Source organism: Chiloscyllium plagiosum, chromosome 1 (assembly GCF_004010195.1).
Source record: "Chiloscyllium plagiosum isolate BGI_BamShark_2017 chromosome 1, ASM401019v2, whole genome shotgun sequence".
Taxonomy (NCBI): domain Eukaryota; kingdom Metazoa; phylum Chordata; class Chondrichthyes; order Orectolobiformes; family Hemiscylliidae; genus Chiloscyllium; species Chiloscyllium plagiosum.
The window spans coordinates 21,763,304-21,773,356 of NC_057710.1; positions in this window are offsets into that span (position 1 = coordinate 21,763,304).

The following is a 10,053-nucleotide window of genomic DNA, read 5'->3' on the forward strand; positions in this document are numbered from 1 at the left end:
TATGTGGGGGGTTCCTGGACTAGGGGGGATAGGACAGTGTCGAGGTAGGTAGAGATGAGTTCAGTGGGGCAGGAGCATGCTGAGACAATGGGTCGGCCAGGGTGGTCAGGCTTGTGGATCTTGGGAAGGAGGTAGAACCGGGCAGTGCGGGGTCCCCGGACTATGAGGTTGGAAGCTGTGGGTGGGAGATCTCCGGAGGTGATGAGGTTCTGTATGGTCTGGGAATTGATGGTTTGGTGATGGGGGGTGGGGTCATGGTCGAGTGGGCAGTAGGAAGAGGTGTCCTCGAGTTGGCGTTTGGCTTCAGCGGTGTAGAGGTCAGTGCGCCAGACTACCACTGCGCCTCCTTTATCTGTTGGCTTGATGGTGAGGTTGGGATTAGAGCAGAAGGATTGGAGGGTTGCGCGTTGTGAGGGTGAGAGGTTGGAGTGGGGGAGTTGGACAGGTTGAGGCGGTCGATGCTTTCATTGCCTGTTTGAGGAAAAGAATTCCAAAGTTTCATAACCCTGTGCTAGAAGAAAATTTCCTCAATCCTGTCTTAAGTCACAGAAAGACCCATTACAATTTAGGAGCAGGAGTAGGCCATTCAGCCCATCAGGTCTGCTGATCATTCAGTGGGATCATAGGTGATCCTCCTCTCCACTTTCCTGCCTTTTCTCCTAACCCTTGAATCCCTTATTGAGTAAAAATCTATCTCAACTTCGAGTATCCTTAATGATCCAGCTTCGATGTCCCTCTGAGGTGAAGAATTTCACAGATTGACTACTTCTGAGAGAAAATATTACTCCTCATATCTGTCTTAAATGGGTGACCCCTTGCTCTGAGATTATGCCCTCTGGTCCTAGACTCCCCCACAAAGGGAAGCAACATCTCGACATCTACCCTGTCAAATCCCCTAAGAATCTTGCATGCTTCAATAAAGTCACCTCTCACCCTTCTAAACTCCAATAAGTACAGGCCCAGTCTACTCAACTCTCCTCATACGACAGTCCTGCATACCCATCATCCTAGTGAATCTTCTCTGGGCTATTTCCTATCCCAGTATATCTTTCCTTCGGTATGGGGACCTGTACTGTTCACAGTATTCCGGCTGTGGCTCAATTAGTGCCTTGTATAGTTTCAACACGTTTTTACTATTTTTCAATTCAATTTCCTTTGAAATAAAAGTCAATGGTCCTCTTGCCTTCCCTATTACCTGCTGAACTTGGATGCTAGCTTTTTGTGATCCTTGCGTGAGAACGCAACTATCCCTCTGCTCTGTAGCTTTCTGCAGTCTTTCAGTGTTTAAATATTTTCAGATGGGTGACCTCTAAGTTGTGAACAGAATTCCCACATTCTACATTCACCAACAAGGGGAAACATCTTTCCACATCTATCCTTTTAAAACCGCTCAGGGACTTACTTGTTTCAATTAAGTTGCCTCTTACTCTTCCAAATTCCAGTGGTCACAAGCCTGGCCTGTACATGTTTCCTCATGAGACAACATTCCCATTCCAGGTATTAGTCTAAGTCATAGCGTCATACAGCACAGAAGCAGACCCTTCTGTCCAACTTATCTGTGCTGACCAGGTATCCTAAATTATCCAAGAAGTCCCATTTGCCTGCATTTGACCCATATCCCTCTATGCCTTTCCTATCCATGTACCTGTCCAAATGTTTGTTAAATGCTGTAATTGTACCAGCCTCTACCACTTCTTCTGACAGCTCATTCTATGCACGCACCACCATCTTTGTGAAAAAGTTGCCCCTAAGGTCCCTTATAAATCTTTCCCTTCTCACTTTAAACCCATGCCCTCTAGTTTTAGACTCCCCTACTAGCTGTGGGAGTCGGTGGGTTTGTAGAAAATGTCAGTGTCAAGTCGGTCCCTTATAAATCTTTCCCTTCTCACTTTAAACCCATGCCCTCTAGTTTTAGACTCCCCTACCCAAGGAAAAAGACCTTGGCTATGTCCCTTGTGAGTTTACAAACCTCTGTAAGGTCAGCCCTCAGCCTCTTACGCTCTCTGGAAAACAGTCCCAGCCTATCCAGCCTTTCCTATAACACAAGCCCTCCAGTCTGGCAACATCCTTGTAAATGTTTTCTGTACCCTTTCGAGATTAACAATATCTTTCCTATAGCAAGGCAAGAATTGTCCGCAGGATTCTAAAATTAGCCTCACCAATGTACTGTACAACCACAATGTGACATCCCACCTCCTCTACTCAATGCTCTGACCAATGAAGTCAAGCAAAAACACCTTCTTCACCACCCTGTCTACCTGGGATACCACTTTCAAGGAACTATGAACCTGCACCCCTGGGTCCCTTTATTCAACAACACTCCCTAGGGCCCTTCCAGTATACACTGCCCTGGTTTGTCTAACCAAAATGCAGCACCTTGCATTTATCTGAATTATTCCTTATTGCATTCATCTGCCAATGCTCGGCCCATTGGCTCAGCTGATCAAGATCTCATTGTACTCTTAGCTAATCTTCTTCACTGTCAACTATGCCACCAATTTTGATGTCATCCACAAACTTACTAACCGTGCCTCCTATATTCTCATCGAAATCTTTGAAATAAACGATGAACACAAATGGACCAAGCACCAATCCTTGTCACACACTGCTGTCACAAGCCTCCAGTCTAAATATCAACCATCTACCACCATCCTCAGTCTTCTCCTCCAAACCAATTTTGTATCTAATTGGCCCCCGGATCCCATGTGATCTAACCTTATTGACCAGTCTACCATGTGGAACCTTGTCGAAGGCCTTGCCAAAGTCCATGTAGACAACATCTCACACTCTTCCTTCATCTAACCTGTTGGTAGCCTCCTCAAAAAGTCCAGTCAGATTTGTGAGAGATGATTTCCCACACACTAAAGCCATCTGACTATCCCTAATCAGTCCTTGCCTTTCCAAATACATGTAAATCAATGGAACACTCCTCCTCACCAAATTTGCTGAACACAATCTGATGATTACAAAACCCTATTTCGCCAGAAAAACAGGCATAAGGTCTCCTGGCAGCAACCACGCTCCAAACACTGGTACCTCATCAATTACATCATCGTACGATCTCAGGACCAACAAGCGTACTGATAACAAGAGCTGTTCCTGTTGCCAACGAGTGCTGGGCAGACCATCGACTCATCTTGTCCACCGTGAGAATGTAGATTCAGCACAAAAGGAAACAACAAAATCAGAACACTCTACGTAATTCAGTGTTGACATCCTCCAAGACATGAACCATGTACAGAAGTTCCAACAAAATCTTCAAAAACAACTACCTCAACAAATCCCACCATCCGTAGAAGAATACTGGAATCAATTGGAGAACACTATCATCACCTCCTGCAAAGAAACAATTGGGTTCAAGACAAAAAAAACATCAGGGTTGGTTCGATGATAACAACAAACTATTCCAACAACTTATTGATGAAAAGAGAAGCGCTTTCATCACCTTACAAAATGACCAACAATCGGCTACAGAGAGGAAACGCTAACAGGAATGCAAGGCTCCAGTCCAGAAGAGCACCTGAAACCTGAAAGCCAACGGTGGAGGATAAAAGCTCGAGAAATCCAACAGCTAGCAGATGCCAACAACACCCAAGGCTTCTTCAACGCAACTAATGCTATTTTTGTCGAGAGTGTGGTGCTAGAAAAGCACAACAGGTCAAGCATCATCTGAGGAGCAGGGGAGTTGACATTTTGAGCAAATGCCCTTCATCAGGAACCTGAAACATTAGCTCTCCTGCTCCTTGGATGCTGCCTGACCTGCTGTGCTTTTCCAGCACCACACTCTCGACTCTAATCTCCAGCATCTGCAGGACTCACTTTCACCTAGTGCTATTTTTGGCCCATCCACATGGTCAAGCCCCTCTCAAAATCAAAGATGGTTCAACCATCCTGAAGAGCAATGCTGCCATCAATTCCAAATGAAGCGAGCACTTTGAAGATCTTCTAAATCAAACTGTCTCATTTGACAAGAATGTGATCAACAACATTCCAAAACATCCCGTTGACAACTCCCTAAGCAAAATACCAACACTTGAAGAAGTCAAGGAAGCCATCAAAACCTTGAAGAATAACAAGGCCACTGGACTCAATGGAACACCAGCTGAAATCTACAAAATTGGAGGTAACCTGCTTCAACACCAACAGCATCAACTTCTCATTGCGATCTGAATAAACAAAGACGGACTCGCAGACATTAGAGACTCAGCAATCGTTACCATCTACAAAAGGAAAGGTGATCAATCTGAACGCAGTAACTATCGTGGAATTTCCCTGTTAGCAGCAGCAGGAATGATCCTCACCGGCGTCATGAACAATTGGCTTAAGCCTTTAGCTGAGAAGATCCTTCCGGAGACATGGGCTGGTCTTAGATCATCACGAGGAACATTCAACATCATCTTCACTATGCGACAACTACAAAAAAAAATGTCATGAACAATTGCAACCTTTGTATGTGGCATTCATCGACCTCACCAAAGCCTTTGACTTGGCATCAAGGAAACTCCTATGGGATGCCCTAAAAAGTACCTTCGAATCCTGAGACTCCTCCACGATGGCGTGCTTGTCACAGTTATGGTCAGCAACAGGAACTGTGAGCCTTTTCAAGCTAGATCAGGAGTAAAATAGGGATGCGTGATTGCCCTAACCTTGTTCACCATCTTTACTGCATCCACGTCATCAAGGACGATCTACCCTCAGGAATCAAAATTGTCTACACACCAGATGGCAGAGCTTTCAATCTTGTCCGTCTCAAGTCCAAAAACAAGACAGCTATGACCTCCCTCACTGAGTTCCAATACACAAACAACAACAGTGTTGCAGCCCTCTCAGAAAACCACCTATAACACATTCTGACTGCCTTCAACTGTGCACACACAAAACTTGGACTTACCATCAATTCCAAGACAACTCAGATCACCATCACCAACTGAGACAAATCAGATGCAACCATCAATTCAACTTGGTGAAACAACCCTGGAAAATGTGGACCACTCTCCATATATTGGAAGTCACCTCTCCTCCAATGTCAACCTTAATGACGAGATCCAACATCATCTTAAATGCGCTGGAACAGCTTTTGGATGTCCCCAAACAAGAATCTTTCATGATAGTGACAAACGAACAGACACTAAAATGTTAGTGTACAAAGCAGTAGTAATCCCAACACTCCTGAACGCACCAGAAACTTGGACAATGTACCAACCACATCTGAAGGCACTTGAAAAGTTCCATCAATGCTACCTTCGGAACATCTTGACTATCAGCTGGGAAGATAGAAGAACCAACGTCAGCCTGCTGAATGAAGCAAAAACAACAAGCATTGAATCCTACATCATCAAGAACCAACTAAGATGGAGTGGTCATGTTGTTTGGATGAAAAACAAACATCTGCCGAAACAAATCTTCTACTCCCAACTTAAAGAAGGCAAACGTCAAAGAGGCGGACAGCAGAAGAGATTTAAGACGTTTTAAAAGCCAACATGAAGAAATATAACATCGACATCAACAATTGGGCAACCAATGGCAACGGCAGGAAACTCTGGTAAACCATCATCCGAGAAGGAACAACAACTTTCAAAGCCAACAGATGTGCAGAACTAAAGAGAAGAGAAGAAAATGGCAAATAAGGAATCAACAAGCAAAGCCTGATGTGCCATCTGGAACAACTTGTCCTGAATGCGGAATAACTCTCAAAGCCAAGATTGGACTCCTAAGCCACCTGAAAGCCCATAAATAGATCAAGGAATGAAGACCATCATCCTCAACATCAAGGGATAGCCACAATGAAATCAGTAAGCCTTTCTGAAGTACTCCCCCAACATAATTTCCTTACATATGAGAGCATATATTGGATATGGTATTCCTGATGTGGAGTCTTTCCAATGCCCTCTATAACTAAAGCATAACCTGCTATGTTTGAATCCAAGTTGAATCACAAAAGGCTGCAATATTTCATCAGCAGTAACTGAATACTGACCTTTTGTGATTCATGCATGAAGGCGCAGATCTCCCTTCCGCTCCTCACAATTTTGCAAGCCCTCACAATTTTATTTTTCTCTTTCTTTTTACTTCTACTCTTTTCCTTTCATTTTTTTCTTTCTTTGGAGCCTTTTCTGGTGGGTAAATCAGTGAAATCGGTTTATTAGGTATATAGGTCCGTGCGCAGGATGGCGACTCCTCCTGGTGATCGGAGGTGGCGGCAGCATGGCATTGGCAGCAGAGATGTCCTCCCGCCATTCGGGCCTTACAGCAGCAGTAACGGCAGATCTCCTCCAGCGATCAGAGGTGGCAGGGGCAGCAGACTTTTCAAAATGACGGCATCATGGATGGCCGGAGTGGGACTCTTGGTGAGACAGTGGCCTGGTATGACCATGGAGCCAGGGACTCTTGTTTGCAGTAGACCAGAGCAGAGACTCCTGGCATTGGTGAGGCAGTTTCTGCAGCAGCGACAGTGTGATATGCCCAGAGCCAGGACTCCTGGCATCTCTGAGGCAGCACCAGAGCTGGGGACCCTTGTTGTGGGTGAGTGTGGGCTCAGCACAGGACCCGGCATCGGCATCAGTGGCAGCTTCAGTGAGGTGGGTCCACTGGCGAAGAAATGGCGCCTAAAGAATGGCCCCTCCTACATTGAAGGGTCTGGTGCAGGTTTCATTGGTGAGCCGGCTCAGAAGTCAAAGCACTCTTTCAGTTATTTGCTTTATCCTTTTTATTCTTAAACTATTCAAAATGGCACCAGATTGTGGGCAACTGTTGAAGCTTTTCACTGTATTTTACTGACATTACTCACTGTAAGATGCAAATGATAATAAATAAAATCATTCATTAGTTCAGATAATGTGCTTATTTTTTATGCTTTCTGCCAAAATGAACAATTTCACATTTTCCCACATTGTACTCCATTTGCCAGAACTTTGCTCATTCATTTAGTCTATCTATATCTCTCCATATGCTCTCTTCACATATCTATCTTTGTGTCATCGGCACATTTAGCAACCATATCATCAACTCTTCATTCAAATCATTTTTATAAATTGTAAAAAGTTGGAGTATTACCTGAATCTCCGAGGCACACCATTCATTTACATCTTGCTAACCAGCAAGTGTCCTGTTTTAACTTGCTCTCTCTTTCCCATTAATGAGCTAACCTTCTATCCATGCCAATTTGTTACACCTTAGATTACTTTCTGCAATATCTTTTGATGTTGTCAATATATCCCTCCTCGTACTCAGTACATGTTAGTTCTTCAAAGAACTCCAATAAATTGGCTAAATGTGCTTTTGTTTTCGCACTATGACTATAAAACAATGTTGACTCTAAATTTTTCTGAGTGCCCTGCTTTAACATATCTGATAACAGCTTTTAACAGTTCATTGCTTGACTGGACATTATTAAGGGCTGGTATTAATTTTTTTTGAGTGCAGCTCAGTCTATATAATCAGCTGGTGCTCACACATTCAATACTAGATTAAATTAAATTCCCTACAGCGTGGAAACAGGCCATTTGGCCCAACAAGTGCACACCGATCCTTTGAAGGGTAACCCATCCAGACTCATTTCCTTCCGACTAATGCATCTAACACTGCAAGCAATTTAGCACGGCCAATTCACCTGACTTGAACATCTTTAGATTGTGGGATGAAACTGGATCACCCAGAGGAAACCCACACAGACACAGGGAAAATGTGTTCACCCGACACAGACAGTTGCCTGAGGCTGGAATCATACTCGGGTCCCTGGCACTGTGAGGTAGCAGTGCTAACCACTGAGCCACTGTGCCCCCTTTTATAATTCTAATTTTCAATTCATAAAATGTTATTATTCTGTTGACCATCATGAGAGCGATCTATAGCCAATCTTTTCAACTAACTCAACTCCTCAACTCCACACAGGGGCTTCTGGGTGCATACAGCTCAGAAATGGAAACTTTACAAATGCATCATCTTTACTTCACACGAATGATAATTTACTCCTATCATCCTCTGTCAATTACATAAGCTAATTTTGCCGAGCATTAACTATACTGATCTAATATTGTATTAAGATACTTCTAGCATCTTATATCTTGTGATATGCTTCATATAAAGTAATTATTAGCACTACACTCCACGAGAGATTTCAGATGTGCTTCTCAAGAGATAGCACACAGCCTGGGCTGGCTGGAGTGATGTTATGCTCAAGAGTTATCATCAGTGATCGAGGTATATTCCTTATTTACAAAATCAAATCGAGTCTTCCCATGGTTACAGCACAGAATGAGACTGTTTGGCCTGCCATGTCCATGTAGTTCACTGTGGAACAACTTTAGCAAGTCCACACAACAGCAATTCTCTCATAACCCTGTAAATCTTTCCTTTTTCGATATTTATACAATTTCCTTTTGAAAGCCCAGAATTAAATCTGTCATCACCACACTTTCAGGATTCCAGATCCTAACCACTCACTGAATGAAAAAGATTTTCCCTTAGGCTGTGTCTGTGCTTTTATCACCTTAACTCAGTACCCTCTGATTCCAGATGCTTCTGCCAATGAGAACAGTGCCACCCTATCTCGCCTGTTCGGACTCCTCACTATATCGAATGCCTCTTCTCAGCCTTCGCTTCCCTATGGACAACATTTCTCGTTTGCCAATCTGTACACTTGACTGAAGTCCCTTACCCCTCACCCCTCAAATCACTCTGAGAAATCTTCTCCACACCTCGAATCCAACATTTCCCCATCCTTTCTCAATTCCCTGGTTTAAAATTATGGGTTTCCTTGTCAGAACCAGAGGAGAATGTTTTTCTCTCTCAGAGGACTGTGCAACCTTGGGACTTTATGCCTCAGAAAGTGGTGAATGTGGGGTCAAACCAATAGATTTTCATTAGGGGGGGGCAATCGAGAATTACTAGAGCTACATGGGAAAGTGAAATGTAATATTCACAAAGATCGAATATGATCTTACTGAATGGCAGAGCAGGATTGCTTTGGCTCCTTTTTCATATGTTTGTAATAAGCCACACTAACATTTTCCTGAGGTTGTTGAATCAGCTGCTCTAACTTGAATAACAATTACTTTATGCAAGACACACTTTCTGCCAGGATTTACAGTAAAAGTCAGGCCAGAAACACAAAGCAGCTCAGAGCTGAAGTATCCAATAACTGGATTGTGACTGGATTGAGATAGGGTTAGAGTTAGGACTGACTTAACATATTAGGTCCGAATAAAATCTTCTCTACATCAAGGACTTAATTATAAAAGGCATACACACAAAGTCAGGAATTCTTATTTCAGGTTCAATTCCTCTTAAGTCCTGGACTTTAGGACCATGGAAGGTGCCATATTCATATCAGAGCCACATAAGATCAATTATTTCTCTCCAAATCCTTCCCATATGTCTATCGTAGTTGGTAAGAGTGAGACAGTTTGCTGGTTAGCCATGGTTGACGTGGAATGATGCCGTCTCAAGATGTAGCTAGCAACCTTTCCCAAGATGAATGAACTGCAGAAACAGACAAAAAGAGTCATAGAGATACAACATAGAACATAGGACATAGAACAATACAGTACAGAGCAGGCCCTTCGGCCCACGATGTTGTGCCGAACATTTGTCCTAGCTTAAGCACCTATCCATGTACCTATCCAATTGCCGCTTAAAGGTCACCAATGATTCTGACTCTGCCACTCCCACAGGCAGCGCATTCCATGCCCCCACCACTCTCTGGGTAAAGAACCTACCCCTGACATCCCCCCATACCTTCCACCCTTCACCTTAAATTTATGTCCCCTTGTAACACTCTGTTGTACCCAGGGAAAAAGTCTCCTGACTGTCTACTCTATCTATTCCCCTGATCATCTTATAAACCTCTATCAAATCACCCCTCATCCTTCGCCGTTCCAACGAGAAAAGGCCTAGCACTCTCAACCCATCCTCGTACGACCTATTCTCCATTCCAGGCAACATCCTGGTAAATCTTCCCTGCACCCTCTCCAAAGCTTCCACACCTTTCCTAAAGTGAGGTGACCAGAACTGCACACAGTACTCCAACTGTGGCCTAACCAAAATCCTGTACAG